The sequence below is a fragment of the Phascolarctos cinereus genome, unplaced genomic scaffold (genome assembly GCF_003287225.1).
Source record: "Phascolarctos cinereus isolate Bilbo 61053 unplaced genomic scaffold, phaCin_HiC Scaffold_4;HRSCAF=312, whole genome shotgun sequence".
NCBI classification, from domain to species: Eukaryota; Metazoa; Chordata; class Mammalia; order Diprotodontia; family Phascolarctidae; genus Phascolarctos; species Phascolarctos cinereus.
Window position 1 is genome coordinate 688,302,764 of NW_027555847.1, and position 15,064 is coordinate 688,317,827.

The following is a 15,064-nucleotide window of genomic DNA, read 5'->3' on the forward strand; positions in this document are numbered from 1 at the left end:
GAATGATGACCAGGAGGATAGTGAACAGATCTCTCCCCAGATCATACCACATTGGAAGCACCAAAAACTTACAGGTCCCTAGACCGAGCCATGAAGGCAACAGAAAACAGCAGAAGAAGAACATAACAGAAGTTCTCTTCCCACCACCACCAGAGATACCAACTAACTAACATAAAGTGCAAAGTCAAAAAGTAGGCTAGAAAAATGAGCAAAGAAGACAAAAAGAACCCGACCACAAAAAGCTGCTATGGTGACAGGGAAGTGCAAGACACAACCTCAGAAGAATATAATGACTTGAAAACATTTACAAACAAAACCTCAAAAAAAAGTGCAGATAGAACAGAAGCCCAACAAGAATTACAAGAAGAGCTAAAGAAAGAGATTTAAAATGAGCCCAAAAAATGATTTTAAAAATCAAATAAAAGTGATAGGGAAAAATTGGGACCATGAAAGAAAATCATTGAAAATAAAATTAACAGGGGCAGCTAGGTGGCGCAGTGGATAGAGCACCGGCCCTGAAGTCAGGAGGACCTGAGTTCAAATCCGGCCTCAGACCAAACACTTGACACTTACTAGCTGTGTGACCCTGGGCAAGTCACTTAACCCCAATTGCCTTAAAAAAAAAAAAAGGAAAAAAAGTCAAAATAAAATTAAACTAAATTAACACCTTGGTAAGAGAGGAACAAAAAATACTAAAGAAAATAATTCGTTAAAAATTAGAAGTGAACAAGTAGAAGCTAATGACTCCATGAAACATCAAGAGTCTCCCCCACTCCCCCCTAAAAAAAGTGAAAAGACTGGAAAAAAAATAGAAGAAAGTATGAAATATCTCATTGGAAAAATAACTGACCTGGAACATAGATTGAGGAGAAATAATTTATTGGTCTACCTGACAATTTTTTAAAAAGAGCCTTGACAAAAACTGACCATGTATTAGAGAACAGAGATATTATAAACAAATATAAAAAGGCAGAAATAATAAACACGTCCTGTAGAGGACCAATAGTCATTGGTTCAGGGACCACAAACAAAAATCACAGATTCAGATGGAGATTTAACAATCTTAAATAATAAGTCAAAGAATATAAATCAAAACAATAATTATATGAAAGAAAATAATAGTGATTTAAAAATATTCCAAAATTTCTGGGATGCAACTAAAGCACTCTTCAGGGGAAAATCATAGCCCTACCAACATAATAGTATCAAAATAGAAAAATAGAGGATTAATGAACTGAAAGTTCATTTTTAATTAGAAAGCCAACAAAGGAACAAACTTAAAATAAGCACAAAGGAGGATATACTGATGGAGGAGAAATAGATAAACTAAAAAGAAAAAAACCTCATAGAAATGATTAATAACATTCTTGAGGAAATTTAGGCTCAAAGGAGTAAAGGACTTTTCCAGGGTCATACAACCTATGTTAATGCCAGAACTTGAAGGCAGTTATTAAACCTCTAGAAATGGCAAAGTGACACAATTTACGCATGAATCAAAAGACATCACCCGTACCACTTTTACCTACCTCAAAATCCTGTGGCAACAGGCAAACGACGAAGCAACAGGGGCAGATACACTGGGACCTGTTACAACCCTGCACAAAGGCAGCCCAGGCCATAGGGTCTTCTTCTTACTGGACTGAAGTAACAGTGGGATTTGGCAGCCTCGCAGGTGTCTGGGCAGCCTTTTTTAAGGACCACACTGATCACCTCCTGGTGGGAGGAAAGGGCTAGAAAAGTTGCTCTAAAAATTGTCTGCTTCACCTGGCCTGTTGGCAATCCCAGCCAACCCTGGCAAACAAGGCGAGTGGGGAACCCACCCTGCGGTAGAAACACCAAAAAATGTACAAAGAATTTTGCAAAGATGATTTCACTCACCACTGACACGTGGAATGTGTGCCCACTTAAGGACAACAGGAAATCCAGTAGACCCAAAAGACAAACGGCTCTTGTTGCAAGAGAACTCATCAGGTATTACATCCAAATAGCAGCTACCACTGGCAAACGAAGGCCTTCTTACCAAAGTCAGAGCTGGAGACATGTTTTTCTGAGTGGCTACAGAGAAGGGGAGCACCACGAATCTGACACAGGTTTTGCATCAAAACTGATCTAGTCAAACAAGTTTATATGCCTGCCAAAAGGAGTGAATGATAGGCTCATGACAATGAGACTGCCACTTGCAGGAAAACGCCATGCCGCCATCCACAGTGCTTGTGCTCCATGATGAACCCTGACGAGGTCAAAGAAAAGTTTTATGAAGACCTGGAGACCCTCGTCATCAATGTGCCAAAAGAGAACAAGCTTATAATGTGGGTGACTTTCATGCTAGAGTAGGCGCAGACTATCAGATGTGGCAGGGAGTCATTGGGAGGAATGGAGTAGAAACAGCAATAGCAACAGTCACTTACTACTGAAGGCTTGTGCATCTCATGATCTTCTCATCACCAACTCTATCTTTTGTTTACCTAAATGCAATAAAACTTCACGGAGGCACCCCTGCAGAAAACATTGGCATTTAATTGATCACGCGATTGTAAGGAGAAACGACAGACAGGATGTGAGAGTGATGAAGGCAACGTGCGGCACAGAGTACTGGACTGATCATAGACTTAATCTCTCCAAGATAAATATTCTCATTCAATAAAAGCTGTGGCCCCAAGACAAGATGACTACCAGAAGACTTAATGTCAACAGTTTAGAGCACTTCTCTGCGCAGGAACAGTTTGTTTTGTTAACTTGGAGAGGAAGCCAATACATTGTTGGCAACAGTGGAGCAGAAAAGGAATGGGCAGCTTTCAGGGATCTGGTGTATAGCACTAAATTTGATCATCAGAATCAGAACACTGACAAACATCAAGATTGGTTTGACAAAAATGATGGGGAAATTCAGAAGCTGCTAAAGGAAAAACAAGAATTCTACAGGGCTTACCAGCAAGATAGTTCATGTGTCTCCAAGAAGACAGTGTTTCATTCCATCAAAAGTAAAGTGCAAATGAAGCTTAGAGAGATGCAGGATTCCTGGCTCCACAAGAAGGCAGGTGAAATTCAGTTTTACACTGATAGTAACAATCCAAAGTGCTTTTACAATGCCGTAAAAGCTATGTATAGGCCAAAGACCAGTGGTGCATCTCAACTACTCAACAATGATGGAGCCATGTTGATTAATGATAAGGACATGATCCCGGAGAGATGGGCTGAACACTTCCATAGTTCTCAATGGGCCATCATCAATCAGTGCTGAAGCCACTGACTATATATACCTCAGATTGAAACCAATTCCTTTCTAGCTGAATTTCCAACTGAAGAAGAGGTTTGAATGTCATTAGGCTCCTCTTATGTGTCTGGTGGTGATTTTATTCCAGCTGAGAGTTACAAGGCAGGGGGTCCACTGCTCATACAAAAGTTGGTTGAAATTTTCTGGGTTATATGGCAAGAGAAGGCTATCCCCCAGGAGTTCAAGGATGCCTCCATTGTCCCTTTCCATTAAGGAAAGGGAACTAGGTTGTCCTGTGACAATCATGGGGGAAGGGTGGTGTCTCACCATGCCCCTCTTTAATAGGCTGCTCATTAATCTAGGAGATGGTCATCTACCTGCGAGCCAGTGTTGCTTCAGAAAGGGCCAAGGAATCATCGATACGGTGTTTGCTGGCCAAAAAGTCCAGGAGAAATGCTAGGAGCAGAACAGATGTCTGCATACAATATTCATTAATCTGACCAAGGCCTTTGATACTGTCAGTCATGAGGACTTGTGAGAAATTTGGTTATGAAAAGTTCATCAGTATTGCACATCAATTACATGAGGGCATACTTGCACAGGTTCTGGATAATGAATAATGCTCTCATGCTTTCCTGGTCACCAACGGAGGGAAGCAGGGCTGTGTGTTTGCTCCCATGCATTTTATTTAGTATGATGTTTTCAGCAATGTTGCCGGATGCCTTCAACGAGGACAAAAGCAGCATCAAGGTCAGCTATTGCACTGATGGTAAATTATTTATTTACCTTGAAAAGGCTACAAGCCAAGACTAAAGTGGAGGGAGAGTTGGTGCATGATTTTTTTGTTTACAGATGATTGTGCACACAGTGTGGCCTCTGAGGCTGAGATGCAACAAAGTAAGGATCTATTCTCTGCTACTTGTGCTAGTTTTGGCCTAACGACACCAAAAAGACACAGATTCTCCACCAGCCAGCACCACACCATTCATACATGGAAGCATCGATTACAACAAATGGAGAAATTTTGAATACTGTGGGTAAATTCATTTACCTTGGAAGTATACTTTCCAGGGATGTACACGTAGATGATGAGGTTGACACATATATTGCCAGAGCTGGCTCAGTGTTTGGGAGACTCCAAAGGAAAGTGTGTGAGAGAAGATGTATTAGTCTGCCTACCAAACTGAAGGTTTACAGAGCCACTGCGCTGACCTCATTGTTGTATGCCTGTGAAACTTGGGCAACATACCAGCACTATGCCAAGAAATGTAATCGTTTCCATGTGAATTATCTTGGGAAGGTTCTGAAGATCACCTGGCAAGATAATATACTAAACACTGAAGTCTTTTCTCAAGCTTAACTTGGCAAAGACCAGAGTGCAGACCAGGAGAGCAGTGACCACACTGCTTCTTAGAGCATACCACTTTGGAAGCACTAAAAACTTACAGATACTTAGAACTACCTCTGAAAACAGCAGCATAAAAAACCTGAAGTTTAGGACAGTGACCCCTAAACCAGAGGGACAGGGCCTAACTTTAACATAAAGTTAAAATCAAGAAATAGACTGGAAAAATGAGTACACAATAAAAAAAGAATCTGACTATAAAAAGTTACAATGGTGACAGGGAAAATCAAGACACAAACTCAGAAGAAAACTATGCCAAAAAACTAGAATCAAAGCCTCAAAGGGGAAAAAATATGAATTGGACACAAGCCCAACAAGAATTCTTGGAAGAACTCAAAAAAGATTTTAAAAATCAAATAAAAGAGGTAGAGAAAAATTAGGAAAATAAATGAAAGTGGTGCAAAAAAAATATGAAAAGAGAGTCAACAGCTTGGTAAAAAGAGGCACAAAATATACTGAAGGAAATAATACCTTAAAAAAACATAATTGACATTGTACACAATAACAACCATGTTGTGCGATGACTAATATTGATAAACTTAACCCTTCTCAGCAATACAAGGATCTAAGACATCCCCAGAGGCCTCATGATGGAAAATGCTATCCACATCCAAAGAAAGAACTATGGAAGTGGAATCGCTATCATTTTTTTTCCTCTTCTGCTGAGTTTTGTTTCCTCTTTCTGATGGTTCCTCCTATTGGTTTTAATTTTTACTTACAACTTCACTAATGTGAAAATATGTTTAATAGGAATGTAAATGTATAGCCTATATGAGATTGTGTGCCGTCTTGGGGAGGGTGGTGGGGAGGAAGGGGGAGAAAAATTTTAAACTCAAAAGCATATGGAAGTGATTGTTGATAAATCAAAATAAATTAATAAAATTTTAAAAAAATAATTGGCCAAAGGATAAAAAAGACACAAAAATCCACTGAAGAAAGGATCATTTTAAAGTAGAATTGGCCAAGTGAAAAAAGAGATACAAAAGCTCACTGAAGAAATAATATCTTAAAAATTAGAAATGGGCAAATAGGAGCTAGTGACTCCATGAGACATAAAGATACTATAAAACAAAATCAAAAGAATGAAAAACTAGAAGAAAATGTGAGCTATCTCATTGGAAAAACAACTGACTTGGAAATTAGATCAAGGAGAGATAATTTAAGAATTATTGGACTACCTGAAAGTCATTATATGTCAAGATATTATCAAGGAAAACTTCCCTGATATTCTAGAATCAGAGGGTAAAATAGAAATTGAAAGAATCCACCAATCATGTCCTTAAAACAAAAACTCTCAGGGATGTTATTGCCACAATCCAAAGATCCCAGGTGAGGAAGAAAATATTGGAAGCAACCAGAAAGAAACAATTCAAATATTGTCGATATTTGTGTGATCAGGCTCACACAAGATTTAGCAGCTTCCACAATAAAGAATTGGAGAGCTTGGAATACGATATTCCAGAAGCAAAGGAACTAAGATTCAACTAAGAATAACCTACCTAGCAAAACTGAGTATAATCCTTCAGGGGAAAATTGATATTTAATGAAACAGAGGACTTTTCAAGCATTCCTGATGAAAAGACCAGAGCTGAGAGAAAATCTTATTTTCAGATAACAAGACTGAAGAGAAGCATAGAAAGGTAAACATGAAAGAAAAATCATAGAGGATTAAATAAGGTTAAACTGTTTACATTCCTATATGAGATGACACTTGTAACTCTTAAGAACTTAATCATTATTTGGAAAGTTAGAAGAAGTATATATAGATAGATGGCAACGGTGTGAGTTGGCCATTATGGGATGATTTCAAAAACATAAAATGAAAGAGTGAGAAAGAGAGATGCACTGTGAGAAGGGGGAAGGGAGAGGAAGCACAAGGGGAAATTATCTGACAAAAAAGAGGTATGAAAGAAAGAGTTTTTAGAATGGAGGGAAAGATTGGGGAGTGGAGCAACACTTGAACTTTATTCTCATTGTAATTGGCTCAAAGAAAGAATAATATACACACTCACTTGACTATAGAAATCTATCTTACCCTACAAAGAAATAGGAAAGGAAGGAGATAAGAAAAGGGAGGCTGAAACAAGGAAGGGTGAATTGAAGGAGGCTGTGGCCAAAAGCAAAATAGAATGTTGAAGAGGGACAGGGGAGAGAAAGACAGAGAGACAGAGGACAAACAGGGAAAAATAGGATGAAAGGAAATACACAGTCAGTAGTCATAACCTTAAAGGTGAATAAGTTCAACTCACTCGTAAAAAGGAAGTAGCAGAATGGATTGAAAACCAGAATCCAACAATATGTTTTCTACAAGAAACACATTCGAAACAGAGAGATACGCACAGTGAAAATAAGGGGCTGGACAGAATATTATGTTTCAGCTAAAGTAAAAAGGGCAGGGGTAGCAACCATGATCTCAGACAAAGAAAAAGAGAAAATAGCTCCAATTAAAAGAGATAAGCAAGGAAACTATATTTATAAAAGGTACCATAATCAATGAAGTAATATCAATACTAAACATATATGCAGCTAATGGAATAGCATCCAAATTTTTAAAGGAAAAATTAAATGAGTTAAAGAAGGAAATAGTAAAATTATACTAATGAGGGATCTCAACTTTTCTCTCTCAGAACTATATAAATCTCACCATAAAATAAACAAGAAAAAAAAAATAAGGAGATGAAGAGAATCTTAGAAAAGTTAAGATACGATAGACCTCTGAAGGAAATTGAATGGAAACAGAAAGAAGTAAACCGTTTGCTCAGCTGAACATGGTGCCTTCACCAAAACTGACCAAGTATTAGGGCATAAAAACCTCACAACCAAATGCAGAAAAGCAGAAATATTAAATCCATTCTTTTCAGACCATAATACAATGAAAATTATATTTAATAAAGGGCCATGGAAACACAGATTAAAAATTAATTGGAAATGAAATAATCTAATCCTAAGAATGAATGGGTAAAATGATAAATCACAGAAACAATCAATAATCTTATTAAAGAGAACGACAACGACGAGACAACATACTAAAATTTATAGGATGCAGCAAAAGCAGTACTTACAGGAAAATTTATATCTCTAAACACTTACATCAACAAAATAGAGAAAAAGAAGAACAATGAAGTAGGCATGTGACTAGAGAAAACTAGAAAAAGAACAAATTAAAAATTCCCAATTAAACATCAAATTGGGGGCAGCTACGTGGCACAGTGGATAGAGCACTGGCCCTGGCTTCAGGAGGAGTTCCAATTCGGCCTCAGACACATAACACTTACTAGCTGTGTGACCCTGGGCAAGTCACTTAACCCCACTGGCTAGCCAAAAAACAAAAAAACAAACAAACAAAACATCAAATTGGAAATCCTGAAAATTAAAGGAGATATTAATGGAATACAAAATAAGAAAACCATTGAATTAATAAATGAAACTAAAAGGTGGTTTTGTGAAAAAGGCAATAAAATGAATAAACCATTGTTGATTTGATTTAATAAAAAAGAAGAAAAATAAATTACCAGTATCAAAATTGAAAAGGTTGAATGCACCACAAATAAGATGAAACTGAAAGCAATTGGGAATTATTTTGTCCAATTATATGCCAGGAAAAACTGACAATCTGAGTAAAATAGATGAATATCTACAAAAATCTAAACTGCCCAGATCAACAGAAGAGAAAATGGAATACTTAAATAACCCTATATTAGAAAAAGAAAATGAAAAAGCCATCAATGAGCTCCCTAAAAATCTCTAGCACCAGATGTATTCACAAGTCAGTTCTACAAAGAACAATCAATTCCATGCCATATAAGTTATTTGGGATAGTAGTCAAGGAAGGAGTTCTACAAAATTCCTTTTATAAAATAAATATGGTGCTGATACCTAAACCAGAAAGAGCAAAAACAGGATTAAAACTATAGACCAATTTCTCTAATGAATGCAAAAAAAATTAAATAAAGATTACAGCTAGCAAGAAGTTTACAGCAATATATACCTAAGGTCATATAGTGACCTATGACCAGGTGGGATTCACTACTAATAAAAGAAATGCACATTAAAACAACTCTGAGATACCACCTCCCACCTGGCTAATATGACAGAAAAGGAAAATGACAACGCTAGTGGGGATGTGGAGAAACAGGGACACTAAGGCACTTTTGGTGGAGTTGTGAACTGGTCCACCATTCTGGAGAGCTATTAAGAATTATGCCCACAAGGCTATAAAACTGTGCCTACCTTTTGTCCCAGCAATACCACTACTAGATCTATATTGCAACAAGATCAAAGAAAAGATAAAAAGACCTATTTGCACAAAAATATTTCTAGCAGCTCTTTTTGTGAAGGCAAAGAATTGGAAATCAAGGGGATGCTTATCAATTGGGGAATGGCTGAACAAGCTGTAGTATATGATTGTGATGGAATACTGTTGTGCTCTAAGAAATGTTGAGCAGGAGGCTTTCAAAAAAACCTGGACTTACATGAACTCAGGCAAAGTGAAGCGAGCAGAACCAGAACATTGTACCCAGTGTTGTAAGGATGATCAGCTGTGAAAGACAGCTATTTTGACCAAGAGAATGATGCAAGACAATTCCAAAGGACCTATGGTGAAAAATTTTATCCACCTCCAAAGAGAGAATTACAAACTCTGCATACAAGTTGAAGCAGACTTTTTTTTTTTTACTTTATTTTTCGGGGGGGGAAGGTTGTCTGTTTTCTTTTGCAACATGGCTTATATGGAAATATGTTTTGCATGACTTTATACGTATAATCAATATTAAATTGGAGGGGTGGGAGGGAGGGAAAGAATTTTGAACTCAAATTTTAAAAAAATGAATGTTAAAAAACTTACATGTAATTGGGAAATATTTAATGAAATAAATAAACACATACTGGGGAAAAAAATTAAAAATCAATAAATGAATGAATGAAAACTTGAGGACCACTCCCCCCTGCAAGCTGCTTCATGGTGCTTGTGAGCTACCAAAGAATTCTATAAGTGTCTGAGAATTCAATCAGTGAGTCATCAACTAGCATTTACTAAGTTCCCATTCTATGCCAGGGACTGTTGTTAAGCCTTGGGGATACAAAAGGGGGGGGGGGCACGAAGTGGAGACAGTTCCTTATCTCAAGGCGTTCCCAGCCTATTGGAACAGTTAACATGCAAACGACTACGTACAAACAAAATGTACACAGGATAAATTGGAGGTAGTCTCAGAGGGAAGGTATTAAGATTAAGGGCTGGGAAAGAATTCTTGCATAAAGTGGTACTTCAGCTGAGATTTGAAGTAGCCAGAGAAGCCAGGAGGCAGAGATGAGGAGGAAGCATTGCAGGCTCCCATGCCTGTGAAAACCTTCATGGCCCCGGGAATAGGGAGTCCTGTGCAAGGAACAGCAAGGAGGACAGTGTCACCAGCATTCTAGAATGCAACCTGAGTCATATTCTATGAGTTTGCATGAGTGGGTGGAAAGTAGAGTATGTGGAGAGGAATAAGGCGGAAGAATACTGGAAATGTAGGAAAGGACTTTAAAAGCTAAACAGAATTTTGCATTTTATCCTGGAGATAATAAGGAGTCCCTTAATTTGATTGACTGGGGGATGGTACAGTGAGACTTGCACTTTAAAAAGATTAGTTTAACAGCTGAGTGGATGATGGATTTGGAAGGAGAGACTTGTTTCAGGGAGACAAACCAGTAGCTCTTGAAAAAAACTGGCATGAGGCAGCTAGGTGGCGCAGTGGATAGAGCACCTGCCCTGGAGTCAGGAGGACCTGAGCTCAAATCCAGCCTTGGACACATAACACTCACTAGCTGTGTTGTGTGACTCTGGGCAAGTCACTTAACCCCAATTGCCTTACCAAAAACAAACATACAAACAAACAAAAAAGCTGGCATGGGGTGATGAGGGCCTGCATCAGGGTGGTAGCTGTGAAAGAAGAGAGAAGGGGCATATATGATGGATGTTATGAAAGTAGAAATAATAGAACTTCACAACTTATTGGATATGGGGCAAGGGGATGGGTTGTGAGAGAGAGAGAGAGAGAGAGGGAAGAGTGAAGGGTGACATCTAAGCCTGGGCAGTTGGGAGGATGGATTACTCTTGGCAGTAATATGGACATTAAGAAGAAAACAGGTTGGGGGTAGGGGGTGGGGAGTCTGGGAGAAAATGAGTTACTGAAAGGCTGCTGAAAAGTCTCCAGTGAAACCTTGGTTGAAGGTTCCCTACTCAGTCTCTATTCCCTGCTCTATTTATTCAATGAATTTAAATCCCTACTATGTGCAAAGCTAGATACTGAGGATAGAAAAATAAAAAATCATAGTCATTCTGCTAAGTTTTACCACATGTAATACTGTCTCCTACCTTGGGTCAAGTCAATTGGTCACATTTAAGCAGAATTGTGCAGGTAAGACTATAGAAATATGTGAAATATTTTCAGTGACCAAAAACTGTGAGCAAAGACTGTAAGAAATGCTGACCACTTACAATAAACAATCAGAACTGTTTTCAGTGATTTGTTATTCTGTAGTTTTTCAGTCCTGACTCTTCACGACCCCATTTGGGATTTTCTTGGCAAAGAATGATTTGCCATGTCCTTCTCTAGCCCATTTTACAAATGAAGAAACTGAGGCAGAGTTAAGTGACTTGTCCAGCGTCACACGGCCAGTAAAGGTCTGAGGCCAGATTTGAACTCATGAAGATGAGGCTTCCTGACTCTAGGCCTGGCACTCTATCCACTGCATCACATAGCTGCCCCTTTAAGTGATTACTAATACCTATAAAGGTCTTTGATGGTGGTATGATATCCCTTAAGTTGAATGCAAATTAAAAAACCTCTTCCCCACAGTAAGAACCACTTAGGAGGCCACACAGCTGCTCAAAACGTTCAGTTTTCTCATTTAGGTTAATCAGATGCTTTGCAGGTAAATATTTGAGGAGGAAAAAGATTGCGATACATTCTGAGGAGTTTGGGCTGTGCCTTTTTAGTTTTAGAGAAATAACTGATTAGTAAGAATTGTCAGTTCAAAGTAGCAGATGTTGTTCTTTGGGGTATAAAAAGCTCTTTGAAACAAGATGGAAATTTCCAAAAGAAATCAATGAGCATTTAGTATATATTGTAGACTAGCATCCCAAATGTTTTATGTTTCTGTCTTCACAGCATCTATCACAATACTCAATAAACAATTAGTCGTCAAAGAAAGCACTAGCCTGAATCTTGCAGTAAGAGAGTAAGATTCCAACAGACAGAGATAAAAAAATGCCATTCAAGGCATTCAGAACGGTATGAGCAAATATGAAGCAGGAAAGTGTACAGGCAGGACCAAGGAAAGGAAGGAAAGAATCTGGTCTTCCTGGAAAGAAAGTTAAATGAAGGAGAGTAGCATGAGATAAGGTTGAAAGGGTAAGGTGGTGACAAATGGTAGAGAGCCTTGAAGGTCAATTAATTCAACAAGCATTTACTGAAGTGTCTATTACCTAGGTAATAGAGATACAGAAACAGTTCTTGCCCTCAAGGGTCTTACATTCAGCTGGGGTGATTATATCATGTATACAAAGTTCAAAAAGAGTAACAAAGTAATTCCCAGGAGAGAACACTAACAAGTGGGAACATCACTTCATATACCCTGTAGGAAGCTGGGTTTGAGCTGTGCTTTGAAGATGGGGATTTTCCCAGGCAGAAGTGAAGGAAGGAGTACCTTCCAGATATGGGCAACCGCTTACGCAAATGGAGAGAAGCAGAAGATGGAAGGCCATCTACAAACCCCAACTGGTGAGCCAGCTTGACTGGAAGTTATGCATAAAAAAGGAATAATAAATAAGACTGAAAAGTTAGGTAGGAGACAGATTGTGGATGGTTTTAAATGCCAGACTGAGAATTGTTTATTGAATGTTTATCTTACCTAGAGGCAAAAGGGAGGAATGAAAGAGATCAGGGTGGTGGCAATGAAGGTGGAAGGGATAATAGATGGAGAAGCAGAAGCAAAGACATTTGGCAACTGACTAGAATAGATGATATCAGTTACTGTCCCCTAAGTATAGAAAATATTAAAACCTCTGGTCTCTTGTCTCAGGGAGAGGGGAAGGGAGAGAGGGAGGAAAGGATAGAATTTGGAACTCAAAACTTTTTTTTAATGTTTTTAAAATAATTGGGGAAAAAATAGAATATTATGGGGGAAAAAACCCTCTGGCCCTTGGCTTCTTTTCTGCACTGAGGGCAGATGATGCTAACATCTGAGTTTCAGGCCCACATTCCTAATTGCCTTGTAGGGATCTCCAGCTGTACATCCCCTAGCAACTCAAACCCAACATATAAAAATTCATCATCTAATACAAATCTGTTCATCCTATTTCTGCCCCAAAGTTTCCAGGCTTGAATGAAATCTGGGAATCATCTTTGATGGCTATCTTTTCTTACCTACCCACATCCAAATCCGTCCCTTCTACCTCTCCAGTCTCTCATATTTAACCCGTTAGATCTGAACTGTCACTGATTGCTCTTATTACTGTTTCATAAACCATCTCCCCACTGCTGGCCTCTACCTGCTGACTACCCCTCAAGCAATCCCTCCCACCACCAGATTTCTTCCTAAAATTTAGCTTTAATGCTATGCCATTACTTGAGAACCTTCAATGGCTCCCCAACATCTGAAAACAAAACCAGCATACTTAGCATGGCAATCTAGGCCCTCTGCAACCTAGTCCTAACCTATCTTTTCAAGTTTTACCTCCCAATAAAAGTAATTCAAATAGATTCTCCATTTTCATGTCTCTGTGGCTTTGCCTCTCCCATTCTCCACCCAGCCTTTTCAGTTCAAATGCCTCCCCTTCCTCTAAGAAACCTTTTCCCACCTTTTCCATTAGAAGTGATGTTTAAAAAAAAAATGTTTTCACACGCTAGTGGGAAATAATACAGGAAATGGGGTACAGAAGTCTATCCTGCCCTACAGGAAAATAGAAGGGGAAGGGGATAAGAGAAGGTGGGGGAGAGATAGAAGAGAGGACAGACTAGGGGAAGGGATATTCAGAATGTATGCCATCTTGGGGTGGGGGAAGGGGTGAAAATTTGGAACTCAAAATCTTGGGGAAGTAAATATTGAAAACTAAAAATAAATAAATGTATATTAAAAAAAGAAAGAAGTGATCTCTCATCACAAGTTTTTGTACATAGCATTACCAACAAAGCCCAGCAGCAAAAGAAAAAGAAATTCCACTGAAAATAATTGTGGACAACATAAAATACTTTGGGAGTCAACCTGCCAAGACCAAACCCAGGAACTAAATGAACATAATTACAAAACACTTTCCACACAAAGTCAGATAGGAACAATTAGAAAAACATTAATTGCTCATGGGTAATTTTTGTCGTTGCTGTTCTTCAATCGTTTCATTCATGTCCAACTCTTTGTGACCCCATTTGAGGTTTTCTTGGAAGAGATACTGGAGTGGTTTGCCATTTCCTTCTCCAGCTCATTTTACAGATGAGGAAACTGATGTAAATAGGATTAAGTGATTTGCTCAGGGTCACATAGCTAGAAAGTATCTGAAGACAGATTCGAACTTAGGAAGATAAGTCTTCTTGACTCCAGGGCTGGCACTCTGTCCACTCTACCACCTGGCTGCCCCTCATGAGTAGGCTGAGACAATATAATAAAAATGATAATGCTACCTAAATTAATTTACTTATTCAGTGTCATACCAAACTACTAAAAAATATTTCATATGGAGCTAGGATAAAATAATAACAAAATACATCTGGAAGAACAAAAAGTCAAGAATATGGAGGGAATTCATAAAAAAAAAATGTGAAGGAAGGTGGCTTAGAGGTACCAGATCTCAGACTGTATTAAAAAACAATAATCATTAAAAGAATCTGGTACTGGCTAAGAAATAGCATGGTGGATCAGTGGAATAGATTAGGTAGACAATACACAGTAGTAAATGACGATAGAGACTATGAGAAAAAAGTATATTCCTTTCTATTCCTATTCAGTTTTCTCCAGAGGTCTACCATATCCAACTTTTCTAAAATTCTATTCATTTCTTTAACCTCTTCCTTGTTTATTTTTTTGGTTAGATTTATCCAGTTCTGAAATGGACAAGTTGGGGTCCCCTACTAGTGTGGTCTTCCTGTCTATTTTCTTCTGTAATTCATTTAACTTTTCCTTTAAGAATTTGGATATTATGCCATTTGGTACATGTATGTTTAGTATTGATATTATTTCACTGTCTATTGTATTTTTTTAGCAAAACATAATTTCCCTGCTTCTCTCTTTTAATTGGATCTCTTTTTTCTTTTGCTTTGTCTGAAATCATGACTGCTACCACTACTTTTATTTTTTTACTTCAGCTGAAGCATAAGAATCTATTATGCTTTAATAGATTCTCCTCCAGCCTTTTACTTTTACTCTGTGTGTGTCTCCACTTCAAGTGTTTCTTGTAAATAACATATTGTAAG